This window comes from Oryctolagus cuniculus, chromosome 16 (assembly GCF_051225735.1).
Source record: "Oryctolagus cuniculus isolate XC-2025 breed Fujian yellow rabbit chromosome 16, ASM5122573v1, whole genome shotgun sequence".
NCBI classification, from domain to species: Eukaryota; Metazoa; Chordata; class Mammalia; order Lagomorpha; family Leporidae; genus Oryctolagus; species Oryctolagus cuniculus.
In genome coordinates this window covers 53,248,542-53,262,807 of record NC_142882.1, presented here as the reverse complement: position 1 = coordinate 53,262,807, position 14,266 = coordinate 53,248,542, and the positions used below count along the sequence as shown (strand labels likewise).

Sequence of the window (14,266 nt, the reverse complement as noted above, 5' to 3'; positions counted from 1 at the left end):
GATTGCTTCATTTCTCCCCCTTTCTGCTTGCCATTTCCTGGTGCTGCAGTCACAAATACTTGGAGTTGGGAAAGTCTTTGTTGTTAGCGGGGTTTCCAGTGGAGAGAGTGTTGACTTGTGGCTTTGGTACACTTTCAAATAAATGCAACTTTAATCTGTTCATTATGATTTAAGGCTTAGCCTTATGTAAATGTGAAAATTAGACTTTGCTCCAACCCAGGTTCAGTCTCCTGTGATTTTGTAGCTTGGCTTCCAGCTGTGGGCGTAACTTACACCTTCTTTTGTGGTGGCCTGAGTCCCCGGGCAGCACCACTGGCAGTTCTGCACAGATGCATTCCAAATGTCCTTCTGTCTTTCCCTTCATCCTTTGCATCTTTGGCCCAGAAGCTTTACGTGTTTTGTGTATTGAACGAGATTATCTGCTTTTCCCCTTTAGGGAGTTTTGATGAGTTTAACCTTTTTCATCTTGGATTTCAAATTGTAGGTACCAGTTGTAAAGATGAGTATTGATGTAAACATTTTGATTCTCTAGAAATCTTACACTGATGTGTGTATTTTAAATATTTATTGATTTATAGTTAAAGTTTTTAACATTTTTCCATGTTTACATCACATGTAAATATTCTATATGTATGCATACTATTTTTCTTGAAATCTCCTTACACTGATGTGTATATTTTAAATATTTATTGATTTGCATTTAAAGTTTTAGCATTTTTATGTATTTACATCATGTAAATATTATATATGTATGCATACTCTTTTTCTTGAAAGATACTAATATACTTGTGGGATTTATGATCTCCAATTCTATCCATTTTGTTGCACATGTCAGGATTTCATTCTTTTTTATGCCTCAGTATATTCCACCATGTATATATAACTGATTGTGTCTACTTTGGGTTTTGATTATTTGCATTTCCCTGAAGGCCAGGGATACAGAGCATTTTCTTTTAATCCAGTCATTAATTGATGGGCATCTAAGTTGATTCCTTATCTTTTTTTTTTTAAAGGTTTATGTATTTGAAAGTCAGAGTTACAGAGAGACAGAGGCAGAGAGCGAGCGAGCGAGGTCTTCCATCTGCTAGTTCACTCCCCAAATGGCTGCAATGGTGGAGTTGGGCCAGTCTGAAGCCAGGAGCTTCTTCTGGGTCTCCCATGTGAGTGCAGGGTCCCAAGAACTTGGGCCATCTTTTACTGCTTTCCACGCCATAGCAGAGAGATGGATCAGAAGTGGAGCAGCTGGGACTCAAACTGGTGCCCATATAGAGTGTTGGCATTACAGGTGGCTGCTTTACCCACTACACTACAACGCCGGCCCCTGAATCCTTATCTTGCTGTAATAAATTGAGCTGCAGGAAACTTGGGAGTGTAGGTATCTTTTTCATATGCTGACTTCATTTCCTTGGGATATATTCCCAAAAGTGGGAAAGATGGACATATGGTAGATATATTTTTACTTTATTGAGGAATCTATTATTTTGATACTGATTGTGTTAATTTGCATTCCCATCAACAGTGTGTTGGGGTTCCTTTTTGCTCTGCATCCTTGCCAGTATTTGTTATTTTTTGACTTTTGGATAATGGCCATTCTAACTTGGATGAAATAATAGATTCTTGTGGCTTTTATTTGCAATTCCCTGATGGCTAGCGATTCTGTGCATTTTTTCATATGTTTGTTGACCACTTGTATATCTTGTTCCACAAAACATCTATTCATATCCTTTGCCCACTTCTTTACTGAATTGTTTGTTGTGGTTGAGTTACTGAGCTCCCTATGTTTTCTGGATGTTAATCCTTTATTAAATGCATAATTTGCAGATGCTTTGTCCCATTCTGTCTGTTACCTCATCACTATGTTCTTTACTTTGTTTGCCGTGCAAAAACTTCTTTGCTTGATGTAATGTCCTTTGTCTATTTTTTCTTTTATTGCCTGTGCTTTTGGGGCCTTATCCAAAAAGTCATTGCTCGTGCCAGTGTCTTGGAGTGTTTCCATTGTGCTTTCCTCTAGTAGTTTGATAGTTTCAAATCTTATGTTTAGTTCCTTGATCCAGTTTGAATTGATTTTTGTATAGGGTGTAAGGTAGGGATCTCGTTTCAGACTTTTGTATCTGGAAACCCAGTTTTCCCACTGCATGTGTGTGTGTGCATGCGTGTGTGTGTCAGGATGGGTGTTGATTGAATTACTTGTGTTTTTTTTATGGTGAAGAAGTGCGGTGTGGCAGATGTAGGTGTTTCCTTGGGAGCTTCTGTACTGGTGCTGCACGCTGCTACAGTGAACACTTTCTGTGGCCTGGCTTAGGAACCTAATTATTTGATAGCTTTCCTGTGGGGAAAATGGATTGTAAATTCCAACCAGTTGAATTACCCACTTATTTCTAAAGCATGTAGCGTCGCGGAATCAGAGAGTGTTTGAATAGCATGCAAAGGCTGAGGTTTAGTTTCAGTTCCCATGAACACAGAGCCCAAAAGAAGGAATTGGATGCAGTTGATTTGTTTGGGAAGTGGCTCCTGGAGGCAGGGGTGAGGGAGCAGGGGGCAAGGCAGGGAAGCAGGAGTCTGCTTATGGAGGTTGGTGGTGCAGGCAGTCCAGGCTTGTTTCTACCCTCAGATGCGCACTTCTGAAAGATAGCTGGAGTGGCTACACAGCCGCCTTTGTAGTGCCTTGCAGAGACTGTGCCCCGGGGAGTCCTGCTCCACACTTCTGGGCTGCTCTTGCCTTTAGGCTGAGCTGAGGCCCAGCTTCTAAGAAGGCCCTGGGGAACAGCCAGTGCAGCACGCTCTCAGCTCAAGCCCCCTTCCCCCCCAACCTGGAACCCCACCATGGCCATGGCTGAAATCAGATCTGGGACATCCAGGGTGTCGGCTGCCCACACTCAAGTGGTTGATTGTATGCAGTGCAGCCATCCTATTTCACTGAACCAGACTGTTGATTCTAAGATCCATGAGTTTATATACAACAAGAAAAGTGTACCACTGAGGTAGAAACATGTGCTAAGTAAACTATCATGGCCATTAAGTGTGGGTCACAGCCAATGTCAGAGATAGGAAGAATCAGGAAAAAGGGTCCTAGCGTTGATGAACCCTAACATGTGATGAGCACCATGAAGCTATGCAGAGATGGCCAGAATCCACAGTTAAGTAAAAGCTGCAGGTTGTACAACAAGCAGTAAAGCTTCATCCCAATCGTGTGGGTGAGCAGATCCACAAATTCTAGGTGGATTTATACCAAACCACTGATGTTAGTCCTCCCCCTCTCCTAGTGAGAAAGTACGTTGTGCCATGAACTTGAGCAGAAAGAAGAAAGTAGAATAGGAAAGAGAAGAAGAAGCAGGAAAGGCCCGATTTGCTGTGAGGGTTTGCAGTCTTGGGTCGGTCATCGTCAGATCATAGAGGCCAGATCTGGGATCTTTGCCTGATTTTGTCCCTTTAGCTACTCTTTCTGTTGACAGGGGAGTAGCACTGTCGTTAGGCGCAGATGAGCCGTGTGCAGCCACACCCTAGCAACACTGCTTCCCAGGGATCTCTCCCGTTTCCCTGTCCCCACCCCGAGACACAGCACTGAGGGAGACCAGCGACCTCCAGCGTTAGCCGAGATGGACGGAAGGACAGATGGACCCCAGGTGGAGATGCGGCATTGAGGATCCCATGATCTGCAGCCGACGACTCGGGGACCAGCTACACGGAGGAAAGATGGAGACCTCCTCCTCTGGGGGGAGCGGAGAGTAGAGTCTCAGGGTTCCAAGGAAGGATCCTCAGTGCCACCCCCCAGCGCAGCCCACCCTCGACTCTGCGGTCTCAGAACCCACCTTGCTGACGTATCGTTACCCACTCCGACTAGGAGCCCTCCCGTTGTTCGGAGGGACTTTGTTTACTCATGAGTGAACTCTGCCTACTTTGCCTTCTACCCATAAGCCTTGAGCCTACCTTCTGGAATAGAATAAATCTGATGTCTTCTGTACCTGGTCCTCTAAGAGTTTCTTTTTTTAGGGTGACATTCTCGGGCTGAAACCACCAGAGTTTCCTGTCTCTCTGCGTTCGCAGCTGAGGGAGACTGTGATGTGAGACTGTGATGTGAGCCTTGTTAGCATCAGCCCAGAGGAGTTTTTGACAGGTCTGTGGGTTTGCTCTGTGGTATTTGATAGGTTTTTAAAAAGTTTTTATTTCCAGTAAAAGATTCAGAAGTGAACACTGGGTTTTTATTTTTTTTAAGTATTCTTTTAAAAATTACTTATTTATTTCAGAGGCAGAGAGAAAGAGAAGAAAAAAGAACTCCCATTTACTGGCTCATTCCCCAGATACCCCCAGCGGCCCCAAGTACAGCTAAAACAGGAACCCAAGATCTCAATTCAGGTCTCTCGTGTGGGTGGCAGGAGCCGTCACCTGAGCCATCCCCCCTGTCCTCCAGGGTGTGCATTAGCAGGAGGCCGCAGGCTCAGCAGAGCTGGGTGTTGAGTCAGGCAGTCTGATACTACGTTGTTACTCTTAAAGTTGCATCTTAAAGCCGCACAGTACATGGGTGGAGCTCTTGGGGGCTGTTGCAGTATCTGCCTCTCTACTGTCAAATCACCCACACCCATCACAGAATCTGGCACGCGGATGTCACACAGTGTCTATATAAAAGTCAATTTAATATGTATATATATTCACACACATATTTAATTCTTGTGTTTAGACCACAGTTTAGTTTATAGCTTATTTCTGACATTCAGATCTCAAGAAACAGTGCTCTGTTACTCAGAATAGTATCTCCTAGATATTCTTGGCACTACTGGCTCCTTCCCCTCCTCTGTAATTGTGCTGTCAATACGGTAAACACGTGACCAAGAGATTGACTTCTGGTAAGGGGCTGCGGAACGGGATGTGTGACTGTCAGGGGCAGCATCTGGGGGAGTGAAAGCCGCACGGGAAGTGCTGCTCTGGGCTTCCTGGTGCCGTGGGAAGCCAGCTTGTGTAGCCACGCGGTCTGATTCCTCCTGTGGACCACGGGTTGTACCTGGAAGAGCTGTACTCGGAGGACTTCCTAGCTGCAGTTCCCTCTGTTTTAATTCAGGAAGGAAGGAAATAGTGAACAGTCACATCCCACACATTTATAGAAATTCAGTTTTGTTTTGATTTGCTAAATCCTGTTTTAAAGAATACTGGAAGTTTTTCTTAGAGGGGACCTTAGAATCTTCGAGTCTAACTTCCACCAGATTTTTTTTTAAAAAAACTTATTTATTTTTATTTATTTTAAAGGCAGAGAGAGAACAGAGATTGATTGATCTTGCATCTGCTGGTTCACGCCCCAGTCCAGGTTGGGGTATCTAGGCCAAAGCCAGGAGCCTGAAACTCCATCTGGGTCTCTCACCCAGAATGCCTGGGACTCGAGTAGTTGAACCATCATTTGCCGCCTCCCAGCATGACCATTAGCAGGAAGCTGGACCGGAGGCAGAGCAACCAGGACTGAAACTAGGCATCCTGGATGTGGGATGTGGGCATCCCATTGTGCCACAACACCTGTACCTCACCTGATGTGTCAATCCTTGCTGCAACACTTCACCTTGACTATCATCAGGGATGGGAAACGAATTTTTTTAATAAAGATTTATTTATTTATTTGGAAGTCAGAATTAGAGAGAGGGAGAGACAGAAAGATCTTCCATCTGCTAGTTCACTCCCCAAATGGCCACAATGGCCAGAGCTAGCCCAGGCCAAAGCCAAGAGTTTCTTCCCAGTCTTCCACCTGGGTGCAGGGGCCCAAGGACTTGAGCCAGATTTGCTGCTTTATCAGGTGCATTAGTGGGGAGCGCGTTCAGAAGCGGACCAGCCGGGATTTGAACCTGCACCCATGTGGGATGCCAGTGCTGCAGTCAGTCAGTGGCTTAACCCATTGTGCCACAGCTCCCGTCCTAATTGAATGTTTTTAAATGGCTCTCAGCCTTCCTAGAATTCAGCAGTCTGGCTTGCCGTGGCCTAGCTTGTTCTCTTTGTTTTTAGCAAATTAAAGATAGGAAAGGGGTAAGACGAATGAACAGTAACACTCATCCTTTTACTTTGAGCACAAGCTAAACAACAACCTTCATTGGATACCTGCTGGGGACTATGAAAAATAAAAAGAATAAAGCAGTTTTTATCCTCATATAGCTAATAATGTAGACAGTCTCTCTCTGTCATATAGCTAATGATATAGATGGAGTGAGTCTCTCTCTCTGTGACACACACACTGTTACAACTCTAATGAATCTAATGAAGTGAAGTGTGCAGAGTAGGGGAGAAACCTTTGCCACCTGGAATGGGTAAGGGAGGCCTGAGCTTGCCCTTGAAAGTGGCCAGGACCCCATCATTGTGTGGCCTTTTGTTACTTAAGAGTCCAAAGTCCAAAAACTGTCCTATAATCAAATCTCTTGCTGGCGCTGCGGCTCACTAGGCTAATCCTCCACCTGCGGGGCCGGCACCCCAGGTTCCAGTCCTGGTTGGGACGTCGGTTCTGTCCCGGTTGCTCCTCTTGCGGTCCAGCTCTCTGCTGTGGCCCGGGAAGGCAGTGGAGGATGGCCCAAGTGCTTGGGCCCTGCACCCGCACATGGGAGACCAGGAGGAGGTACCTGGCTCCTGGCTTTGGATCGGCACAGCACGCCGGCAGTAGTGGCCATTTAGGGGGTGAAGCAATGGAAAAGGAAGACCTTTCTCTCTGTCTCTCTCTCACTGTCTAACTCTGCCTGTCAAAAACAAAACAAACAAGCAAGCAAACAACAACAAAAAACACAAACCCTCTTGCTAAGCTAATCAATTGAACTTAGCTTATTTATTAAGATATTTTTATTCAGTATAATAATAGAAAACATTTCCCTCGTAGTGACTCATGGAATGCAGTATTTTACCCAACCCCATTTTTTAACTAACTGAAACTTAACCCTTGTTAAGTATCATGTCTGTTGCATAAACTGGTCAGAACTTCTCCGGTTGGTAAGTGGGGTTTGTGTACCTGCTCTCAAATATGAGTTGGTTTATGACGTGTCAACCACTAGGACTTCGAATGCGAGGTTGTAAACACCCTGCCTGCTCCTCTGGATCTGGGAGCTGACAGCCATGTGGACATACAGCTGCTCCGAGATCTCTCTGCAAGAGAGGCCAGGAATCGGTGCTGCAGCCAGCAACCCCAGCCAGCACCAGCTGGTACCCTGGTGAGGGAGGAGTCCTAGATGCCCACCCAGTGGTGCCTTTAGGCAAATCCAGCCCCACCCGGTGTCTGATCACAGCCATGTGGGAGACCCTGAGCCAGACCCTGAGCTCAGCTTTTGCTGAATTCAAGTATGAGCCAAATGAAGCAGGTATTTCTTTTTTGCATTTTCTTTAAAAGGCAAAGAAACAGAGAGATCCCCAAATGCCTGCAACAGCCAGACCTGGGCCAGGTCAAAGTCTGGAATCCAGACTTCAATCCAGGTCTCCTAGGTGGGTGACAGGGACACGAGTACTTGAGCCGTCACCCGCTGCCTCCCATGGTGCACGTTAGCAGGAAGCTGGAACAGAAGTGGAGAAGCTAGGCACCCCAGTATGAGATGTGGGCATCCAAATGGATGGAAGATAGCTCCATCTTCCATCTTAACCACTGTGCTAAATCCTTCCCTCAAACAATTATTTAAAACTACCAGGTTTGGAGGTACATTGTCACTTAGCAATAGTAATTGGAACAAATACTAAGAAATGAAAGTACTTAAAAGCAACTTAAAAATCCATCCCTCTATATTGTATTCTTTGCTATGTTTCCTTTGGGCAGAGCCTAAATGTGGTTTGACCTCTTATGAATCAGCATTTTGCATCTTGTGATTAATGTAGTTATGCCTTCAGGCTGTAAAATGAGTTGGAAAGAGACTGTAGATTCTGGTTTTTTCTCTTTTCTTTTTAAAGATTTGTTTAATTGAAAGGCAGAGCAACAGAAGGAGAGGGAGAGGTGCGGAGAGAGAGATCTTCCATCCACTGGTCAACTCCCCACATGGCTGCAACAGCCAGGAAAAGCCAGACTGAAGCCAGGAGGTAGGGGCTCCATCCTGGTCTCCCACATGGGTAGCAGGAGCCCAAGTATGTAGGCCATCTTTTGCTACCTTCCCCGAATGTTAGCAGGAAGCTAGGTTGGAAGTAGAGCGGCTGGGACTTGAGCTGGCATTCTGATACGGCATGGAAGCATTGTGGACACTTCTCATTGAGCCACACCATCGACCCCTAGTTCTTTCTCTTCCCTTGCTGCCAGTAATCATTTCACCCTATTTGTATGTGTCACTTTCAACACGTTGACCCACTTTTTTACTCTGAGTTCAAATCCAGGTACAGCAAAGTTTCTTCAAAAGTTCATAAAAATGTATAGTATGAGGAAACTATCCCTGAATGTCAGGGTTTTTTGTTGTTGTTGTTGTTTATTTTTTGTTTGTTTGTTTGCACCAAAATAATCTTTTAGTTACATTTTACCTTGAACTTTTTGACATACTCTTGTATGTTTCGTGCAGGATGTTTTCAACAAGTGTTAGCCGGCGCCGTGGCTCAATAGGTTAATCCCCTGCCTAGCGGCGCCGGCACACCGGGTTCTAGTCCCGGTCGGGGTGCCGGATTCTGTCCTGGTTGTTCCTCTTCCAGCCCAGCTCTCTGCTGTGGCCCAGGAGTGCAGTGGAGGATGGCCCAAGTGCTTGGGCCCTGCACCCCATGGGAGACCAGGAGAAGCACCTGGCTCCTGCCTTCGGATCAGTGCAGTGCGCTGGCCACAGCGCGCCGGTCGTGGTGGCCATTGGAGGGTGAACCAACGGCAAAGGAAGACCTTTCTTTCTCTCTCTTTCTCTCTCTCACTGTCCATGCTGCCTGTAAAAAAATAAAAAAATAAAAAATAAAAAAAAAGTCTCTTGCCCCTTCTCTCCTGCTCTCTCTCAGTTCCTCTCTCTAGCCTCCTCCTCGGGGCTCTTGGCTCTGCTCTCCTCTCTCCTCTTCTCTGCTCTCTCTTCTCTCCTTGCTAGCTCCTCTCCTCTCTGTTTCTCTCATATTCTCTTTCTCTCTTTTTCCTTCGCCGCCCCTTCACTCCGGTCTGTAGGGTGTTCCCCAATAAACCCTTTCCCTTAAAAAAACAAAACAAAACAAGTGTTTAGTGAGTGCTTGCTTTGTGCTTTGCCTTGTTTTGGGTACTAGATAAAATGCTAAACATGAAGAAAGCAGTGATTTTTCTCACCGAAGTATCCCCATTGTTCACTAAGTGTTTGTTGAATGAATAAACACAGGACACTGCTTTTGGGTGTTCAGAACACATGAGTATTAAGTAGGGGATTCTATCCCTGGAGGAGTGAAGGGGACGGAAGAGGGGCTGGGAGCCAGGTTGTATGAGAAGTGAATTTGGTGATGTTTACCCTGGACGCAAGATGAGTCACTTGTAAGAGGGGAAGAGAAAGGCGCTGGGTTTGAGATAAAGTGTTTCTTCTTTTCCCTCTCCTCTCTTCTCCTCTCTCCTCTTCTCTCTCCTCTTCTCTCTCCTCTTCTCTCTCCTCTTCTCTCTCCTCTTCTCTCTCCTCTTCTCTCTCCTCTTCTCTCTCCTCTCCTCTCCTCTCCTCTCCTCTCCTCTCCTCTTCTCTTCCTTCCATCTCTTTATTGTTGAGTGCTAAAGAGCAGGCAAGTCTTGGGTGGGGTTTACCATCGGGTAACCTGATAGTGGTGGTTTGGGGCTTCCTCCAATACAAAAAAGAAACCTTGGGCTTCATCAGGAAAAACTCATCCACCAGACTCTACCGGGCCAGAACCACTGCCTCGTGTTTTGTGGCTTCTGAAACATTTTTGGACGGCACTGCGGTAGATGTGGGCTGTTCAGCCATGTGCAGTGTCGCCCCTGAAGGAGTCAGGAAGGCAGCTGTTTGGTTTGGTGGTGAAGTCTCTGCTCGGAACGCCTGCACCTCATATCAGAGTGCGTGGTTCAAGTCCTGGCTCCTCTGCCTCCAACACAGCTCCCTGCTGATGCGGATTCCAGGAGGCAGCAGGTCACGGCTCAGTTCTGTGGGTCCCTGCCACCCGTGTGGGAGACTCAGACTGAATTCCTGACCCTTGGTGTCAGCCTGGCCTCGTTCTTCTTGTTGTAGCCCTTTGGGGAGGAAACTAGCACATTGAAATTCTCTTTCTCTGCCTTTCAAATAAAGTGAAAATTATTATTATTATCATTTATTTATTTATTTTACAGGTAGAGTTATAGGCAGTGAGAGAGAGAGACAGAGAGAAAGATCTTCCTTCCATTGGTTCACTCCGTAAATGGCCACTATGTCCGGCACTGTGCCGATCTGAAGCCAGGAGCCAGGTGCTTCTCCTGGTCTCCCATGTGGGTGCAGGGCCCAAGGACTTGGGCCATCCTCCACTGCCCTCCTGGGCCACAGCAGAGAGCTGGACTGGAAGAGGAGCAGCCGGGACTAGAACTGGCGCCCATATGGGATGCTGGTGCTGCAGGCAGAGGATTAACCTAGTGAGCCATGGTGCCAGCCTGAAAATAATAGTTTAAAAAAAAAGAAATGCTTCATGCATGAGTGCTAGATGAGAAAAATAGGAACACAGATACCATTTTGTGGTACTCACCTTTGAAGAGAATAGTATATATAGAAGTCTCTGTGACATTTCTTCTTTTCAGGGAGAGAAGAAGTCAGGTTTCTTGAGTTTTACATTCTTAAATATTGGGGTTGACATTGTGGCATAGCTGGTGAAGCTGCCACCTGCAGTGCTGGCATCCCAGATGGGCACCGGTTTGAGTCCTGGCTGCTCCACTTCTGATCCGGCTCCCTACTGATGTGCCTGGGAAATCAGCAGATGATGTTCCAAGTGCTTGGGCCTCTGCACCCCATGGGAGACCCGAAGAAGCCCTGGCTCCTGGCCTCCGTCTGGCTGTGTCCCTGCTGTTGCAAACATTTGGGTAGTGAACTAGCAGATAGGAGATCTCTCTCTCTCTCTCTCTGTAACTCTGCCTTTCAAATAAATTAATTAAATATTTAACAAAATAAATAAATTCTTAAACATTGTCATGGCATATGTAACACCTAGAGTTTCTTTTTATTAGCATCACCATTGTACTTTCAGTAATTGTTAAGGTAAGTTTAATGCAAATGAGAAGCAAAAAGTGGTTGATCAAAATCTTATAGGAAATTTAGGGAGAAGTAATGTTGATTTTTTTTTAACAATTTTTTCTTCTTAAAAGATTTATTTTTAAGAAGAGTTCTTCCGTCGCTGATTTACTTCCCAAATGGCTGCAGCAGCCGAATCTGGGCAAGACCAAAGCCAGGAGCCAGGAACTTCTTCTGGGTCTCCTACCTGGGTGACAGGGACCTAAGCACTCGGGACATTCTCTGCTGCTGTCCCAGATGCGTTAGTGGGGAGCGATATCACAGGTGGAGCAGCTGGGAATCAAACTGGTGCCCATGCCAGCCCCTACAGCTGCTTTGGTAACCAGACTGTGATAGCTTGGGATATAAAGAATTCAGTCATCCCTCAAAATCAAGATTGGTATTTTGATTTTTTTTTTATTTTCCCTAATATAATTCTTTATTATTAAATTTTTCTCCACTTTAGAATTGGCAAGTTTTTTATTTCTTCCTTGGTTTTCTTTGTCTATTAAAGGAAATTATTAGGATGAGCATTTGGCCTAATGGTTACAATGCCAGCCACTTGGGACACCCGCATCCCTTATCAGAGTGCCTGGGTTCAAGTCCCAGCTCTGCTCCCAACTCCAGCTTCCTGCCGATGTGCACCTCGGGAGGCAAGAGTGAAGGCTCAGGTGGTGGAGTCCCTGCCACTCATGTGGGCAACCAGGATGGAGTTCCTAGCTCCGGGCTTTAGCCCGGCCCAGTCCTAGCTGTGCAGGTATCTGGGGAGTGAAACAGCAAATGGGAGCTCTGTCCCTCAAGTAAGCAAGCAAAAAAATTTAAAGGAAGTTATTGACTACCTACAGCCTTGCATACGTACTGGCAAGACTACAGGATTCTTAATTCATCTGTTTTCTAGCCTATATTTAAGCTGAAACCCCAGGTAAGCATCAGAAACTGCCTTCTTTACTGATAATCACCCAGGAGGATTCAGAACGGAGCAGCCAGGACCACGTGTGTTGAAGACTTCTATTGTAGGCGTGTGGGCAGGGACATCCTGAGTCCACACTTAGTGGTCCCACAGTGGGGAGCCACAAAGCGTTTCTTAGAGCCCCGTTTCCGTTGTATTAAATTCTACTTGTCTGATTTGTTTGAATGTGTTTCTTAATAGGACTCTAATATCACGTGGGTTACCTTGGAGATTTTACACACACACACACACACATAGAGTGAGTGGCAGTCGTAGTGCTAACTCTGATCTTGCACGTCTGGAGATTCTTCCTGGAAAGGTGTGTTCGTGTTTAGGTCACGAAAATACTCCACACGAGCTCAGGTAGGAGCTATGCAGGTAGGACTTGAGATGTGTTTCTGGTTGTGGATGTGGTGCTTTGTGGTGGGGGTGTTGTGGGGGGTAGAATGGCGATTGGGGGACATGATGGTATTTTTCAGGAGTCATTCCAGATGTATTTTCCAAAAGCAAAGACTGACGCAGAGCCCCATCCCAATGCCAGCAATTGGAGGAATTCATGTCACCGCTGAGAGAGAGCCAGCATGTTACTGACATTTTGTGTTTATTAATAAGAGAAAAAGGATTCTGCTTTCTCACCCGCAATGCTTTGAAGACTTTAGAGAAGTGCAGAGAGAGCCTGGAGGGAATTTGTGACATCTTGTTCAGAGACGAATTGAGCCTATTTCTTTTTAAAATATTGTGCCTCATTTCCTTTTAACTGTGTCCAACACGGGTGCGCCTCGTTACACTGCAACCCAGTCTGTGCAAATGAGAACCAACATTCCTTATACATAAATCATGGGAAAATCTGACATGAACACTTGCTAACTATTTTTGTAATCTTCGGGCTGTTTTCTTTTGTCGTGCATTTCAGCAAACGTGCCCTCAGCCTGCAGCCTTCAAGTCAGTGGGGATGGGTTCTTCCTTGTTTTTGTTCACTTCCTTTGTGGATTTTCAGTGTCATGGCCATGAACTTGTTAAGACAGGAGCTGGACAGACAATGGCTTCCGTCAGCCCTGGTTGCAGGTAGATTACGTGCTGTGGTCAGGAGCTGTGGATCCTAATGTATTTAGAATTGCATGTCTGGTATATCAGTCATATAAAAAAATATTTAGACTTAGATCAACTTTTTAGTAAGGTGATCCAGCTCAGGCCATATCGCATGAGTTTCATTCTTCTCCAGGATTCCCACATTTTCATTATGAAGTTCCAAGGTTAAAAAAGAAACCCTCTTGAGGTGCCACTTGGGTCGGTCGGGCCCAACACACGTTTCTCGTGGTGCCCACGATACGAGAGCAGATAGGCAGCAGTCCCAGGGAACAAAGCTTATTCCCCTCTGCTGTGTTCCCTGTGACATTAGAGAAATGGGATCTAGATACAGCCCAGTGAATTTAGAAAGACAGATAGGAATAATGGTGAAGCCAGCCAGCTTGCCTTGCATTTAGGATAAGTGGAGTGAAATGCGAGAGAGAGAAAGTTGGAATGAAAGATTGGGTCAGAATTTGGGAGGGCCCTGAATTTCTCCCCTGCATAGTTGGACTTTATTTTGTACATCATTTGTTCAAAAGTTTTGCATATAGAATTCCATGTAGTGATGTGTTCACTTCAAATAGCTAAATGTATTATTTCTGGCCGGATCTGATGCCTCTTCTATGGGCTGCAATTATGGACAAGTGGGAGTAGGTGCCAAAAGTTAGGAGAATTTAAAGAGAGAATCTTAAAATGGAGAAAAAGTATCATTTACAGCCATTCTTTTTTCTTTCTGCAACTGGAGAACAGATTGTCCTGACTTGCATTTTGTGGGGGGAACACTGTGGCCCACCCCTTGGGATGCAGAGGCTGAAAGAGCTCGGCTGGAAAGCCATGCTGCAGGCCTGGATGAGTCACTGCAGGTCCTTGCACAGAGGGGAGTGCTGTGAGCAGAGAGATGCTCTAAGAAGACTAATTTGGTAACCATGGGGGTGGGGGGCCCAGAGGTCAGCAAGCTGGGTGGGAGCTCCTGCAGCCATCTCTGGTAGAAACAGTGATTGCCACCTGGACTTAGCAGGTGGTGGTGAGAATCACAGGGAAAATGCTGGAAGCGGAGGCTTCAAGGGATACCTTAGGGGGATCCGCCTTATTTCCACTTTTCTCATTTCAGTCCTCAAGGGCATTTTGAAATTGGTTTACTGGAAAGATCCAACTAGAAGAAGTT

At 45.8% G+C, this 14,266-nt stretch overlaps 2 protein-coding genes across 11 annotated transcripts in view; both read left to right on the top strand.

Moving 5' to 3' along the window:
- Positions 1–14,266, top strand: part of GSDME (gasdermin E) — a 376,936-nt gene that overhangs the window by 113,164 nt on the left and 249,506 nt on the right. The window lies entirely within an intron of this gene.
- Positions 1–14,266, top strand: part of OSBPL3 (oxysterol binding protein like 3) — a 282,066-nt gene that overhangs the window by 113,168 nt on the left and 154,632 nt on the right. The window contains exon 2 of one of the 10 annotated variants that reach the window (XM_070059669.2): positions 7,888–8,013. The exons of 8 other annotated variants lie outside the window; for them this stretch is intronic. The gene's annotated coding sequence lies outside the window, so the exon portion shown is untranslated. Of the gene's footprint in view, positions 1–7,887; positions 8,014–12,293; positions 12,397–14,266 lie in introns of those variants that run through there. One more of the 10 variants, XM_089315400.1, reaches the window with a different exon arrangement.